Here is a 15,450-nt window from a genome sequence, read left to right on the forward strand (position 1 = left end):
AAAACTAGACAACTTCATAAAAACAGTCCCTCGACACGGGGCCGTGTCCAGCCAACACGCCCCCGTGTTCACCAACAGATTCCCTTCTGATCAGTACGTCAGAATACGGACAAACTGTGTCAGAACTCCACCTGCACACGGGGCCGTGTCCAACGGACACGGGGCCGTGCCCAAGATGCTGTCGTTTTCTATAAATGCAGCCAAGAATTCTGCACATTTGGACCAACTTGGGACAGAGATTTGAAGGAATCTTCTCTCAACTATCCTAGGTAAGTCTAAAAGAAGGTTCCAACAAACCATCTTGTCCTTTCCTCTTTTAGCCATTTCCTTCTTCTCCATCTTTCTCCAAGAACTACCATTAAAAGTTTGAATTCTTCAAACTTTGTGGTAAGGATTAATGAGTTTTGTTCAAGGAATCTTGGTAAAAATATGTTGTTTAACATTGTTTTAAGTTATTAATGTTTAAAAAGGCCCCACAAGTTCAGAAAATAACTTAAAATTTCAAGTTTCCTTGCTCCAAAATTCTGCAGAAAGATGAACACGGGGCCGTGCTCAATGAGCACGGGGCCGTGTCCGGTCAATGTTTCATCAAATAAACTATTTTTGAGTTTATTTTTCGTAGAATGTCGAGTGAAAGCAGCGAAACATCTTCCGTGCATTCATCAAACAGCCGCAGAGGAAGGAGGCCCTCCGTTGAAGCTACGCTTGTGCACTATGTGATAGCATTAAGGGAGGCTCTCGACGAAATGACGTCAGTAGAGGAGGTCCTAATCGACCGTATTAACGATCTTACGGTGGGACTCGAAAACAGCTTCCAAGAAATTAACCTCTTGCACCAGAGGTTAAATATTCTTGTAGCACCCCCGATGGAAGCAGTCCTCCCACAACAGGATTGGAACCTGGCACTCGGAATTAACAACCCTACCGGTGGGAAGACTTTCTGGCGGAACCTCCCGTAGAGCACCAACAAGAGATCCCGGTGGAAATCGAAACTCCTCAAACTAATGCCAATGAGCCCTCTTTTCTCCTTCCAAGGGAGGTGGAGGAGTGGCTCGCCGACATGTGAGGAAAGCCGCACCCGGAAGAAGGAGTTCTAGAAGGCCTTGTCTAACCAAGATTAGTAGCTTCTTGGAAATTTTGCTAATTAAAATAAAGTATAGGCTAGAACTCCATGGTTTAATATTTCTTTGTTTGCATATCTAGTTTAATATGAATTTAGGACTATGTAAGATCTCTTTATGATTTCATTGGAATGATGGTTTTTAAAGTTTGAATGGTCCAAAAATAAAACTTATGATGGCAAGGGATGAAAAGGGGAACGAGAAAAATGACCCCATGCACAAGAACAAGGCAACCCGACAACAATTTCTCCAATACAGAAGGTTCCACACAGGCCGTGTCCAACCAACACGGCCCCGTGCTGAACCCCCTGCAGAAAAATGCCCAGTTCAGGTAACTGGACACGGGCCGTGTTCACCAGACACACCCCCGTGTCCAGGCTTCTGTTTCTTTTCTTTAATTTTCGTTACTGGCACCTGAACACGGGGTCGTGTCCGGTCCCCACGGGGCCGTGTCCAGACTGCCAGTAACATAAATTTTTGCTTTTAACACCATATTACACATCTAATCAACCTAAAAATTTATTTTTGGGACACATTGAGGACAATGTGTAATTTAAGTGGGGGGGGGGGAAGCTAAAACCTTGAAATTTTGCAAGTCCTAATAACAAGTCTTACACAAAACTCCATTGGAACTGCTAAACACCCTAAATTTTTTTTTCAAAAATTTATATTTTTTTTTACTTGTCTAAAGTTTAAGTTGGGAATCCTAAGATTAATAAGGTTATATTTTTATAAATTTACAACCGAGAGCGTCGTGATAAAAAGAACCAACATACGAAAATTACGAAACGGCATGACAAGCTTGAGTTAAAATTTGATTATATATACTTGATCACATAGAAAAACCCATTCCTACAAAAAGTGAGTTTTGAGCCTTTATTGAGCATACAAATACACATCTTTAGACTAAATGCTCATTTTTCGTTTCTTGTGTGAATAGCCGCTTGGTTCTTACGACTCTAGAACTTGCCACGATGATTCATTCCCGGTCCTTACCAACTTAAACCCAAGTAAGTAAACGATGGAGGCATTAGGACTAACCCTTTTTCTTTCAAAACCATTATTTTTAATTTTCTTTTCACCCACCTAAAAACTCCCCCTAGTTAACCCCTTTGAGCCTAAACCTTTCATTTCTTTACCCTAAAAACCCTTTTACCCACCAAAACCCTTTTTATTTTTACCCTTTATTTTAGTAACAAGCTCGGTTTTTCGTGTGACGAAAAAAAAAATGATGAAGTTTGAAATAAACAAACAAAGCTCTTAAAACAAAAAGCTTGTTTGAAGAAATACTTCACAAAAAAAATAAAAAGTCACTAAAACAAAATGTTTTACGAAAACTGACGCTTTTTACGCTTTTCGCCCTTTTCTACTAACCACTAACCCATTCACCCACCTTTAGCCCAAGCCTTTATCCAAAAAGTCCTCTTGATATTTACAAAGGTAACAAGTTAAAAAGGAGGAGGATTGATTGCTTGGCAAGCTTATGGTAGTAATAAGTTCCATGCCGCTCTCGAGTGATTCACTAAAATACACCTTCGGCCGAGTGTGAGTGATTTCTCTGGTGAGGTATGTGAACTTGTATATAAATGGAATTTTAAAAAAGGCATGTTATGCCCAAATAAATAATTTATCCTATGAAACGTTCTAAATAAATCATAACGAATAGGATTGTAAATAAATAAAAATAAAGCCCGAAAAGATCTTGGATTCCCGACACTCTATGACAAGCCAAAACCTTCTCTTCTACCCATTCCATTTGGGAGTGTAAGCCACATATTAAAGAGTTTTGCTTGAGGACAAGCAAAAGTTCAAGTGTGGGGGTATTTGGTGTATGTAAAATGCAACATATAAATTACATCAAACGATGCATAAAACTAACACTTTTTAAGTACTAATGTTGGAAAAAGAGTGCTTTTGTCTTCCTTTTTGTATTTTCAGGATTAAATGAGCTCAAATTAACAAAAGAAGCAAAAAGACAGCTAAATCTAACATAAATGCAAGAAAAGGAACATAAGTGGACTGCCCGACCCCTCAACGGCATCCTCCCAAGAAAAATAGAGAAGACAGAAGACTGAACACGCCCCGTGCTCAGCCAGCACGGGGCCGTGCCCAAGAAGCAGCAGAAAAGACAAACCTATAGAAGCTTCTATTGCCCACCACGGGGCCGTGTCCAGCGGACACGGGGGCGTGGCGAAAGTACAGCAGGCGCATTAATTGTAATTGCGAATTACAATTAATGAAGAGAGAGAGTGTCAGACAGGCACGGGGGCGTGTCCAGCGGACACGGGGCCGTGCCCAGCGGACACGGGGCCGTGCCCAGCCTTCTATTCAGCCTATAAATAGGAGTGCTTGGTTTCATTGCAACTCATCCCTTGGCACACCACCTCTCTCACACTTCATCCACCACCCACCACCATCACAACACCATCATCCACCACCATCATCCATTGTCCATCATAGAGTGTGTGAGTCGTCTCGGGATCCAAGATTGATCGTAAGAGTTCTTGACAATCAAGGCCATGTTTGCCTAAGTCTCTTACATCACTTGGTGAAGACAAGTGTTTAGTATAATACTTTTTATTTTTAATCTTTTTCACTTTTTATTTGGTTTTGTATTAATGACTTTAATAACTAGTTACTTATGTTGAAGGTGATCTTTCCTTAGTTTGTCAGTGGTGTCTTGGCATTATTTTACTGTCTATATAAAATAAAAGATTTTCACCATTCATATCTCCACGGTCTATATGGAGGTATGTTGGCTACCTGGTCGGGGGTTAAGGAGCCGGTTTGGTAAGGGTCTTGCCCTTGTTCAGCGTTTAGAGGTCCTGCAAGGGACCTGGGTCAAATTTAGTAGGATCTCCTTCAATGCCCATAGGTATTGGATGGCGGGGATCCAAACTCTTTGACCTCTTCATAAGTTAACTACTATTAATACTATAACCCGGCTATTTAGGACTGTATCCCTGCTGACTCGGACTACTTAGTCGAGGGTAACGTCACCGCCAAAAGCGTGGCCTACCATAATTTGCATTAATAACTTAATTCATTATCTTCCAATAATCCAACCTTTTAGGATTGTATCCTTGCTGACTCAAACTACTGGGTTGAGGGTAACGTCGCCTTCAAAAGAGGGGCCTACTACAATAACTAAGATAATCTCTTAAACAAGTGCAAAAGTGCGAAAATAATCAAAGGTTATACTAATACACGAGTCGGATCCAAGTGATTCATCTTGTCTATCTGTTTTTTATTTTTATTTTATTTTTCAGCATTTAGTTAGTTTTTATTTTCTTTGTTTAAAAACCTTTTCTAAATTTGATTTGATTAGACGTTGAGGATAAACCGGTACTAAAAGCTCTTGTGTCCTTGGACGACCTCGGTATCTTACCAACACTATACTACGTCCACGATGGGTGCACTTGCCCATATGTGTGTTTAGTGTTAGTAAATATCGTGTTTTATAAATTTAAAACTTGGCTAAAAGTGTAAAAAAGGCTTAAAATATACATTAAAAATATATTACACTACACGCACATCAATAAGGTAAGTGATTTCCGTAAAAACTTCTTAGTTTGTTTAAGTAATATAATGTTTTAATTAATTAAACATGATGTTTGAGGTCAAATATGTGTTGAAGTCTTTCAAGTAAATGATGGGATTAAAGTTGACTAAAACGCCCTTGATAGGTATATCGGGCAAACGACCTTAAAAGTCGCTTGAAAACAAGCTATTTGATTTGAGTAATGTCTTGGTCAAGTATGAAAGCGAAGAATAGGGTTTTGTATGTCATATATCTTTTAATGCGTAAATACCCATAACGGGTCAAAATAAGCTTTTGAGCGAAAATGAGTTAAGAGGATGCAAGGCATCTGAGAATTTAATCTCTTATAATAGTCGTCGTTGAAATTATTAAGTTCATATGAAGTTGAGGTCAAATCAATGGATTATTTTGATAAATGCATGAACGGGTCGAATAATTCGTAGATGAATAATATGCCGAAGATGTATAAGTTAAGAATTTCCTTAACCCGGATGTTGGATTTCAAGTTCACATGATAGAATATTAATTTACAATCATGTAGGAAGAAATGTGACGCAAAACGGATGAAAAATGAGAGAGTTATGTCCGTTTCGGTAAGAATTAATAGCTAGGAAAAGTGCAGAGCTGACACGGCCGGGTGGTAAGCTGACACGGCTGGGTGAAGGTTCTGTGAAAAATATATGGTTAGTTGATACGGCGCATAAGGGCCGTCGTCGACGCCTCCTAGGGCCGTCGCCGACGCCCTCCCCATGTCCAAAAAGCTGAAAATTGTTGTCTAAGTTGAGTTATGGATCGTGGGCTTCGGTAGGTTAACCATGGACTACGGCGGGCCTCCCAAACATGATTTTGAACATTCCTTTGATGATTATAGGTTATAAATCTAAGTCTAAGACCCACATAATTAATGTATGGTTATGTAAGAGTTATGCGAGAACTTGTACGTGTATATATGGTTAGGTACATCTGTAGATGTGTGTATATATATATATGTATGTATGAAGGTGTGTCTGAGTGTATGTATGTACATGAAGATATAGGAAGGTATGTATGTACGTGGATGTCTATGTATGTATGCATAAAGGTATGTATGAGTGTATGTGAGCACGTGAAGATGTAGGAAGGTATGTACGTATGTAGATGTGTATGTATGTATGTAAGAATGTATGTATGCATGATTTAGACACGTTGAGTATTAATGTTATTAATGGTGCGCCTTGAGAATGAAACGCAATGCAGGTACATGATTGAAGCCTCACCGGGGAATAGATACACAGACGAAATGCTTAAAGTTAGAAAGATAACGGAATGGGAAGTTTACATAAGTGAATCTGGTTTATACATGATGTACACTAATGTATGAATGTATGTGGTGAGTGCAGGTTATACGAATCACGGATTATCATCACGAGGCTTAGCGATCGAAGACCGAGTCACAATCTAGATTGTACGGGAATGCTGGAGTATGTAGTTTGGTAAATACAAGTAATGCTTTTATTTTGTAAAAGAGTTATTTCAAAACGAACTTTCAAGTATGTAATGAGACTTATAATGAAAAGAAATTTTATGGTACGAATTTCCGCTGCAACTTTTGTGAAATACGTGTTAGGGTCTAACAAATGGAAATTATAGTTTTGAGCAGTGTATCTTCGTTTTGATTGAAAATTTTTGACACAGAATGAAAGCCCCATGCACAGGCTATTTATAGCCTGAATTTGGGTTTTATGCGGCCCGCGTAAACCCATACATAACTCTTACGCGGCCAGCGTGGCCACCTAGTCTACATGTAGGGCATATGTGTCACGAGTAGGTTCGCCAGTTGGTCAACACGTGGTCCGGCATGCTTATCTGGTCAAACTTCAAGTTGACGCGGCCCGCGTAAGGCCATGCTTAACCTTTACGCGGCCCGCTTGAAGGTCAAATTTCATATTTTCTTGGTTTTTCATGCACGTTAGGGTTTCAAGGGTCCGAGTTTTTACTTACGGGTTGGTTAGGGACATTTTTGGTAGTCCTTACATCCCCCCCACCTTATTTAAAATCTCGTCCTCGAGATTTACTGAAATAAGTGAGGATACTTTCACTTCATCTCCGATTCCAGCTCCCAGGAGTATTCAGGTCCTCTTTTTGAATCCCACTTGACTTTGACTAGTACTAGTCTTTTGTGTTTGAGAAACTTAATCTTTCTATCTTCTATTTTAAGTGGTTTCTCAACAAACTTCAACTTTTCATTTACTTGTACATCTTGAAGAGGTACTACCAGGGATTCGTCAAATAAACATCTCTTAAGATTGGATACATGGAATACGTCATGTACCCCGGCTAGCTCTTCTGGTAGTTGTAAACGATAGGCAACTGGTCCTATGCGCTGGATTACTGGGAATGGTCCTATGTATCTTGGACTCAGCTTTCCTTTCTTACCGAATCGAACTACTCCTTTCCAGGGAGAAACTTTCAAGAGTACCTTGTCTCGACTTGAAACTCTAGCGGTTTACGTCGGTTGTCTGCATAACTTTTCTGGCGATCTCGAGCCATCTTTAGTCTTCTTTTGATTTGAGTTATCTTGTCCGTGGTTTCTTGCACAATCTCAGGACCTGATAATTGGCTTTCTCCTATTTCTGCCCAGCAAACTGGAGTTCTACACTTGCGTCCATACAATGCTTCGAACGGGGCAGCTTCGATGCTTGAATGATAACTATTGTTATAGGAGAATTCAATTAAGGGTTGGTGGTTATCCCAGTTACCACCAAAATCGATTACACATGCCCTGAGCATGTCTTCCAAGGTTTGGATTGTCCTTTCACTTTGTCCATCAGTTTGGGGATGATAGGCAGTACTTAAATTTAATCGGGTTCCCATTGCCTCTTGAAAATTGCCCATAAATGTGAAGTGAAACGACTATCTCTATCTGATACAACGGAGAGTAGGACTCCATGTAAGGATACTACTTTGTCTACATATAACTTGGCTAACCTTCTAAAGGTTTCCTTAATGGGTAGAAAATGAGCTGATTTGGTTAATCGATCCACAATTACCCAAATCGCGTCGTTACCTTTTCTGGTCTTGGGTACTTTAGTAACGAAATCCATGGTTATTAGTTCCCATTTCCAAACATGTATTTCTAATTGTTGGAGTAGCCCTGAGGGTTTCTGGTGTTCTGCTTTAACTTGTGAACAGGTCAGACACTTAGACACATATCTAGCTATGTCCTTTTTCATTCCTATCCACCAGAAATTATTCCTTAAATCTTGGTACATCTTATTGCTTCTTGGGTGCATGGTATACCTAGATTTATGGGCTTCTTCTAGAATTTTATCTCTTAAATTTCCTTGTTTAGGTACCCAAATCCTTTTTTTATGGAATCTCCAAATTCCATCGATGCCTCGCTCTAATTCTTTTATATTTCCTTTTATTTCTTCAGCATCATCCTTGATTGCTGTTTCTTGAACATTCCTTAATTGTTCCATTAAATCTACTTAAAGATTTAATCTAAGAGCACGAACTCGCTTTTGCTTTTCATGATACTTACGACTTAGAGCATCTGCGACTACATTTGCTTTTCCTTCGTGATATTGGATATCACAGTCGTAATCACTCAGGATTTCCATCCATCTCCTTTGCCTCATGTTCAACTCTTTTTGCCCAAATATGTACCTTAAACTCTTGTGATCCGTATAGATTGTAAACTTACTTCCATACAGATAGTGTCTCCAGATCTTAAGGGCAAAAATTATTGATCCTAATTCTAAGTCATGAGTCGTATAGTTTTCCTCGTGCTTCTTCAATTGCCTTGAGGCATACGCAATTACCTTTTTGAGTTGCATTAGCACACATCCTAATCCTAATTTAGAAGCATCACATTAAACTTCAAAATCTTCAGTTCCTTCTGGTAAAACAAGAATTGGGGCATTTGTTAACCTTTGCTTTAAAATCTTAAAAGCCTCTTCTTGCCTAGGTCCCCACTCAAACTTTACTGCTTTACAGATTAGCTTAGTTAATGGTACAACTATCTTAGAAAAATCCTTAATGAATCGCCTATAGTACCCAGCTAATCCTAGAAAGCTTCTAATTTCCATAGCTGATTGCAGAACCTTCCATTTGGTGATTGCTTCTATTTTGGAGGGGTCTACATGAATACCTTCATGATTCACCATGTGCCCTAAAAATTGCACCTCATGGAGCCAAAATTCGCACATCGAGAATTTGGCGTAAAGCTTCTCCTTTCTTAACAAAGTTAAGAGTGCATGTAGATGTTCATAGTGCTCATCCTGGCTTGTGGAATAAATAAGTATGTCGTCGATGAAGACAATTACAAATTTATCCAAATACGGTTTACAGATCCTATTCATCATATCCATAAATGCTGCAGGAGCATTTGTTAATCCAAAGGGTATAACTGTAAACTCGTAATGACCATACCTAGTTCTAAAAGCTGTTTTAGGTATGTCTTCTTCTTGAACCTTCAACTGATGATATCCGGAGCGTAAATCTATCTTAGAGATATATCTGGCTCCCTGAAGTTGATCAAAAAGATCATTAATCCTAGGTAATGGGTATCGATTCTTAATTGTAACTTTATTTAATTCCCTATAATCGATACACATTCGCATCGAACCATCTTTCTTTTTCACAAACAACATTGGTACTCCCCAAGGGGATGAACTAGGTTGTATAAACCCTTTGCTTAGTAATTCATCTAACTGCTTTTTCAATTCTAACATTTCGGTGGGTGCTAACCGATAAGGTGCCTTGGCTATCGGTGTAGTTCCAGGAATTAAATGAATTCTAAATTCTACTTCTCTATCGGGTGACAATCCAGGTAGTTCTTCTGGGAATACATCCGGGTATTCTGATACTATTGGGATATCCTTAAGTTCTTTACCTTTGGGATTAACTACTACCGAAACCATATATGCTATTCCCTGTTTTCTAGAGTAACTGGCCACTTTCATGACTGGAATGAATTTCATTGGTTTTCGTGGCTTATCACCTACAACCACAATTATTTCTCCTGATGGCGCATAAATTTCTATGGAATTCTTTTCACAAAGGATTCGAGCATGGTTGGCTACTAACCAATCCATTCCTAACACAACAAAGTTCATGGGTAACAGGGTTGCATAAAATTTATACCTGGAAAGTTCTATTTTACCTTCCTGCAAGACTCGATCTATGCTAACAGAGTTACCGTCGGCTGTTTCTACTGTATAAATCTGTCTAAGTTTGGTTAAAGGTAACTTAAGAGCTTGGCAGAACGAAGTATTTATAAAACTTTGGTTTGCACCAGAGTCAAATAATACTTTCGCATAAACATTGTGAACTAGAAACGTACCCGATATCACATCCGGAATCAGATCCGCTTCTTGTGTAGTCAACTGAAAGGCTCTTGCATTTTTCTTAGTAGTTCCCTCTGCAGGTTTAGCCTTATTGTCAGCTGGTTTGACCAGTTTAGGGCAGTCTGGTCTAAAATGTCCAGCTTCTCCACAGTTGAAGCAGATTGTTGATTTCTTCCTCCGGCAATCTTCTTCTTGATGTCCTGGAATTTTGCAGAAATTGCAATACCCTTTGCATCTTCCAAAGTGCTTTCTTTTGTAGGTACTGCAAAATGGAACAGTGGAGGATTTCCCAGTTCCTCTTTTCCTGAAGTTGTTACTAGCATTACCCCCTCGGAAGCCTTGGGTAAATTTGTGAGCCAATTCCTTCTTTCTGTTCTCTTCTCGCGTGCGTACCGGTTCATCTGTCAATGTATTGGCTAATTCTACCGCATCATCAATTGTGCGGGGTTTGGCAGCTTTGACGATATTACGGATCTCGCTAATCAAACCCCAAATGTAGCGAGATATCAGTACTGGCTCTGGTGAAGCCAGAGTTGGCACAATTCTGGCATACTCGAAAAATTTCGAAGTATAACCTCGACAGTCAACATCCACCATTCGGTGGCTCAGGAACTTGTTTGCCATTTGTTCCTTTTCATATTCGGGACAAAATTTTCTTTCCATCATTTGTCTAAATTCTTCCCAATTCATAGCATAAGCCAAGTCACTTCCCTTGGCTTGCAATACCGTATTCCACCACTCCAATGCCTCTTCCTTAAAAAGGTGAGAAGCATACATGACTTTATCTTCCTCCATGCATTTACTTATTTTAATTAGCGCTTCAGTTTTCTCTAACCAATTCAGTGCGGCGGTCGCCCCTTCATTACCTACAAATTTGACTGGTTTACAGGCAAGAAATTCCTTGTAAGTGCAACCAGGTGTTGCAGCTTTCATTCTTTTGAATATTGGGGCCTGAATTAAGTTGTCGTTATTGCCTCCTCCGTTAACACTATTACTAAAATTATCGTCGCGCGTGCGTTTACTGGGGTGAGCTTGTGAAGGCTCAGCAGGACCTTTAACTGCAGCGACGATTGCTGGAATAGCTTTAGCTATTCCCTGAGCGACAATGTTTTCTATATCTTGTCGATTTAAGAAGTGATCCTCGTTATTGTTTTCCGATTGATTAACTTCATTAACTGGTTCGTTAACAACGTGTTCCATCTGAATATTTATCAATTAGTAATTATCACAGGCTAATATTTAGTGCAAACATTTAGCTATAACTGTATAACCAGATAAAATAAAAACATAGCGAACATTGCGACTTATATATATTTACATGTTTATTACAACTTACAACTGAAATTCAAAATATACTAGGGTCGTGCATTATTTTAGTCTAACTAGAATTATTATGCTTAGCGTGCTTTTATTCTATTTCCTTTTTCTAAAGTTCCTGGTTTATAGGTGATATGGGTGCTAGTACTCAGTAAAGGTGTTGAGATCTAATTTTATTGGTTGATCCGGGTTCGGCAGTTTAACTTAATTAAAAGTTGGCGTTTACTGCTGTAGTGGCTAACATATAAAGATTCGCCCATTTTTCATCCAATTCATCTTCCCATGGTGGGTTATTGCCTATTTCCTGAGTTTCCTTATTAATTATCATTTCTTTTTCTTGACTTTTTCTAATAATCCGACGTCTTTTCTTAGCGGTAAGTGGTTCCTCAAATTGTGCCTTACAAATAAATATTCTTTCCTCAGTATTTGCTGAGTATCTTGAGGAGTTTGATTGAGATGAGGTTCCCTTATCTTTTGGTGAATTATCTAGTTGACGATAGATGTCCGAAATTCTTTGCTTACCCATACTGTAAATTAACAAATAGTCCAATAACACAAAAAGAAAAACAGAAAAACACATAATCACACTAACATGTCCAGTCAAAATTGTCGACTTTGCGACTATCCGATTTTATATATTTTAGTAGTACGCATCCGTACACACTGATTATCTTACAAAAGTTTTATTTTAGTTATTTTACAAGATTATATTACTTATTATTTTATTATTATTAAACAAACACACCACGCCACCACATACTATCCCCGTCAGCTGGCATTTCAGAAACGACGTTCCCTCTCGTCGTACTTCCAGAAGATCTGTTCTCCCACTTCCCGAATTCTATTCCCTGCATCTACCAACTCCTCGCCACAGTGGCGGAGTTCAGCCAAGTTCTCATTGCTCATTGGTGGGTTTGGTGCAGGCTTTGGGTCAAACTGAGGGAAAAAGGTGTTAGGGTTATTCAAAAGGTTCTGAAACTGCCAGTCGGTGGTCCACCATTCTTCCAGTTCTGCTGGTAGAGGTTGGGGGTTGACAATGGGATCTGGGATAGCAGGCTCTAAATCTACTGGGAGTTGTGATTCAATTGGGTAATAGAAAAAGTCATCATCGGTAGGTCCGATGAGGTCACTAAGTGCCAGTTTCTGATCCAACTCCTCCCAGGGTGGCATTTCCTGGGCTTGCTTATAACTTTCCGCAATCTCTATCCCTTTTCCCTTATCCTTGGGATCCTCAACCTTTCTAACTTTCGCCTTCGGTATCGTTGGTCTCTTCCTACGCACACGCCTCCAGCTTACAAACCTTCTTCTCTTTTTCACCTTTGGTTTATCCTGGGGTTGAGCCCGGAATACCATTGGTTCCTCAACATCAGCCTGGTAGCTCGTGGTAGTATCCATATCTATCGTATGGATAGTAAAATTGTGAAGGGCTTCTGATAGTTCGTTCATGTTGTTAGCATATATGAAGAAACACACAAAATTCTAAGTTAAATTCTTGTAACTAAATATAACAGAATCACAGAAATGGCAATCAGAAAAATTAAGTATTTAAGAATACTTAATTGTCTTGAATCAGTGGCTCTGATAGCACCTTTTTCTGTCACGGCCCTCGTCCCGGTTTTACCCGGCTCAGGAGGCGCAGGGCAGAAAAACCCGTGGTATTTATTATCTGATTTGACAGCGGAAGTTTTAACAGGATCTTGAAACTTGAAAATGCCCGATTATTTTGTTTCATAACTTGGGACGAACCCCGTAATTTACAATAGAGGAATTTCCCAAGGAAATTCCCTGGTTTACAAAACATGTTTATTTATTTAACTGAGCCACCCTTCAAGCTTGATTAGTGCTCCGTAGCACTTTTCCTTGATTCACATGAGGTCGCCTGAAACATGTTTTAAAAATATTTTTGTCAGCGGGGAAATACTGGTGAGTCACTCAAAAGTTAACAAAATGACACCTAGCTATAAATTACAGCATAAGAGCGATTACAATGGCTTTTATCTTATTTTTATCTGGCGTCGTGTCACACCCTGGTGACGATGGTCATACCACTATTGGGTCCTTTCACCCAAGTAGTGATGATTATCACTGTTAGGATTTATTAGCCTAACCGTGAGAAATTAGTGTGCACAATACCCCACTAGCCAGTGATTCAAGATAACCACGACTTAATCCCTGTAATTATAACTTTTGAAAATAATTTGGAGTATTGTAAAACATTGTTAATAAAAAGAGAATGACTCACTTTGCAAGTTTATACGGGCAGAGTTTAGCCTACTGATAAGCCTGATAACCTAGTTTAAACAACAATGCACACGAACTAGGTTAGTAACTAATACAGCATTTACGATAACTCACGAGATACAAACCCTCACAACGAATGACAAAGTGCGATACTTAAACATCCATCGAATTTACGACGAATGACAAAGTATAACCCTAATGTGGGCAGCACTTAAACATCCATTGGATAGTTCCAATCGATTGGACATTGAATCGTAATAGCGATCGAGTTAATACCCGGTATCGTGGCAGCACCTCCCTAATGGAAATTATAGTTTTGAGCAGTGTATCTTCGTTTTGATTGAAAATTTTTGACACAGAATGAAAGCCCCATGCACAGGCTATTTATAGTCTGAATTTGGGTTTTACGCGGCCCGCGTAAACCCATACATAACTCTTACGCGGCCCGCGTGGCCACCTAGTCTATGTGTAGGGCATATGTGTCACGAGTTGGTTCGCCAGTTGGTCAACACGTGGTCCGACATGCTTATCCGGTTAAAATTCAAGTTGACGCGGCCCGCGTAAGGCCATGCTTAACCTTTACGCGGCCCGCCTGAAGGTCAAATTTCATATTTTCTTGGTTTTTCATGCACGTTAGGGTTTCAAGGGTCCGGGTTTTTACTTACGGGTCGGTTAGAGACATTTTTGGCAGTCCTTACAGTGATACCCACAATTATAGCATTTAATATAATTATTACCTCTTTGATGCACCCAAGTATGATGACATTCTTCTATATTCATGTATGTGTAACTGACTTTAGCTATTGGTTTTTCGTCTTCACTGTATATGCTATAGACTAATTCATTATCTGCCTCATCTGTTTTAATGGCATCTATTTCATAATCGTGTAACTGTTCTATTAAGCTAGCCCTTTCTACGTTCTTATTTTTATTAGGACATTGATTAGCTAGATGTTGTTCTTCTCCACATATGAAACATATACAACTTCATGTTTGAGGCTTTCTAACATATTTGTTTTTGTTATAGTTTGCTTTGTAGTTTTTGTTATAAGATGTGCTTTTTCTTATCTTTTTCTTTCTAACATAAAAACCATAGGCTTGGGGTGTGTACATTGATGTCTTACAGAATGCATATGCATTTCTTTTTAATTGCTCTTGTAAAGCTACTTCTTTACATTTATCTTCTAATATTCCGAATGTATTAGTTATTCTAGGTCCTATTCCAAGATTGCGTTGTTCTCCATATATTGATTTCCATAACTCATGTATATTCTTTCCTAAATCTCCTGGTAGTTTTATAAAATATTTGTCGCATAGATTATTATCCATTGCTTTTCCAGTTTGTGATAATAATCTTGTAAAATCTAATGTGAATTCATTTATGTATTTCATATCAGCTATACTTAATTGTCCTAAATTTCTTATAGGTCATTCCAAGTTCTGTTAACATTCTATTATCATATTGTCTACTTCTTCTTGTATATTTAATTCTGTAAATTTTCTGTCTATCATTTGTTCTAGTGTTTTGTTAGTTTCTTCTGTTTTAAAACTTGTTAATTCTTCTTCTTCTTCATAGTCTAATTGAGTGTAATCCATATATTCTTCTTTAAATCTTAAGAAATTTGTATTTAGTTTGTCTTCATTTTCTGTATCATATATTGGGTTCATTTCATCATCTTCTAGTGGTTCTATATTCATAAAACTATATTCCATGTTATTTTTATTATTTTCTTCGTTTGTAGTTTCTTTAAAATCCGCAAATCTTAAACTTTTCTTGCCATCTGATCCTTCATATAAAAAAACTCTTTTTGGAACTAGAATTGTTCTTTCATTTGTATTTACATTAAATATCCCAGGTTGGTATAATATTTCTCGGGTTTAATATGTCTAATTGGTGCTG

Source organism: Helianthus annuus, chromosome 9 (genome assembly GCF_002127325.2).
Source record: "Helianthus annuus cultivar XRQ/B chromosome 9, HanXRQr2.0-SUNRISE, whole genome shotgun sequence".
NCBI lineage: Eukaryota > Viridiplantae > Streptophyta > Magnoliopsida > Asterales > Asteraceae > Helianthus > Helianthus annuus.